We start from the raw sequence: 2,545 nt of genomic DNA, 5'->3' as shown, positions 1-2,545 counted from the left end.
TAGTGTACATTTTAAGTATTTACGGTTATTAGTTATTGAAGAACAACAAAATATGAAAATAATCGTTGCATAAGAATTCGTCAATTTTCGGGAAAATATTCGATATCTAATTTCAAACGTTTGTAAAAATGAATTTGACTTCCCGCTAGACATTTTTTTTTTTTGATAAAGGTAGACAAACTTATAAGGAATCTTGAATTAAACGTTCTTTTTTGCTTTTGAAGACACACTTATGAATTATCAAAGCACAAAAAGCACAATGTAACTTTTATATAAGACTACAGGAAAATGTTTGACTGGTTACAAGTTACAAGTTAAAACTTAAAAGTTACAAAAATAACCGACTTACATAACTTAGTTACTAAACATATAACTACGATATGCCCAACCCTGATAATATCATATAATAATATTTCTATCAGTATGCAGTACCTAATTACTACCTATACCTATTGTGATTTGTGAGAAATTTAATCGTATTTTAATCTGAACTCTTATTTTAGTTAAATTATTTTTATACTTATTGACAATAATCGGTTTTATTTTAAGTTTCATGATAATTTTCACTGCTCAATAATATCTCCAAACTAATATTATTATTTTATTTTATTTTAAAAACAAATAGACAGATGCCTAATTATGAAGTATTTTAATTAATTAATTTGATGACAACAACAATTATCACGGGATTCGACAAGAAAAACAGGTTGTAAATTAATGATAACCAAAACAATAATTTCTGAAATAAAATCTTGTGGTAGATCAAAGTTCATATTTATAAATTGTAATACGATATTCAGTAGAATACAAAGTAATACTATACACGATAACTACCAACTACAATACCTATGGATAGTAAAACAAAATTATTATCTGATCTTCCGTTATATTAATTATAGGTAGGTAAATTATAATAGTATAGGTACACCGAACATGTCCTACGCTTTTATACCTATATATTATGCTATATTATATACATTCGAAAAGAAAATAGGTCACGTGTTATTACGTAGTCGTTATATTATTATATAGGTGCAATAAATTAAAAACTAAAAATTAAGTTATCGTTGTGATAATTAATTGAATCTAGGTACCTATAATATAATGTAATATATAATTTGGTTTTGTTTCATTACATATTTGATGTAGAGGTAGGTAGGGGACTACATTTTTTGCCCGGAGTAAGGAGTTATGTAGGTATGTCTTATAGAATATAAGATAAAGTTGGTTTTAAGATTCAAATTAGCTTACACGATGTGTATAATTTATTCTCTATTCGTTTTCAAACCGTTAACGATTTACATACATAATTGCAATAATATACCTATATCTTTAGTTATATAGTTATGATCTGAATTTTAATTTTCTAAATATTATTAATTCAAATTGAAAAGTATAAACATTTATGCCTAGGTATTATGTTATTAAATATCTATATGTGGATTAACTTGTAAATATAGGTATATTAGTCATGTGAATATCTTTTCACTGAAGCTTCATTTTGATTGACAAAACAGTAGGTATAAAGATTATTGTAGGTATCAGCATTGAGTATAGATAGTATAGATACTCAATGGTATTAGATAATATAGGTATACGATTACTAATAGCTCGCATAATAAAAGTTGTTTACTAAATGACGATGATAATTAATAACAAAATAACACTGAAGGCATTTAAAAGGTATCTTCTGTAGATGTGATAAGTGAAAGAAAAATAGCTACCGGGGAAATTTCGTAAAGGTGTTGGGAAATTATTGTTGAACCTTGAAATATCATATGAAATAATCAAATTTTATTTAAGAAAACATATAGTTACCTAACGGCATATTTATCTTATATTTACCTAAAAGTTATTACTTAATTACATAAAATATATTTTATTTGGATATATAAAAACACCGAAGAATTTGCAAGAGTGCCGCCAAGTGGTATCTACCGGCTACCACCTATAGTTGACCAATAACGTTGTGTTCTACTGGTTTTGCATACAGGTTTTCTGCAAAATAGTTGTTATAACCACTTTATAGTTTATGTAGTCTAATATATACTTGTAATATATAAATCAAAATAAGCGTATTCGCGTCTGAAACTCACTTATTCCACACGAATACAAGACTAAATAATGTAAGTACAAAGTACGATTTAATTACCATTTCAAACAAAACCGGTTCGTTTTATATTATGTTCTTACACAGTTACACGTACATATAGCGGACACAAGTACACAACATTTCTGACCATCGATCACAAAAAAAAGTTCAATATGCGGAACGATCAGTGCTTCAGCTCCCTAGGCCCAAGCACCCCCCTAAATCCACCACTGGTGATCAGTATGGGTCATATAGGTTACTAACATAATATATATATATAGATAGCAAATGATTAACTAAAAATATTATTATAATTTTATCATTACAAAATTCTAACAGTCCATATGTATATATCAGCCAATATTATATTAAATTATAAATTATAATTGAAGTATATTAGACAGATATAAGGAAATGGTATATTATATTATTAATGATAGAAATTTTGTTGGC

The sequence above is a fragment of the Acyrthosiphon pisum genome, chromosome A1 (genome assembly GCF_005508785.2).
Source record: "Acyrthosiphon pisum isolate AL4f chromosome A1, pea_aphid_22Mar2018_4r6ur, whole genome shotgun sequence".
Lineage (NCBI taxonomy): Eukaryota > Metazoa > Arthropoda > Insecta > Hemiptera > Aphididae > Acyrthosiphon > Acyrthosiphon pisum.
This window is presented reverse-complemented; position numbering follows the sequence as displayed.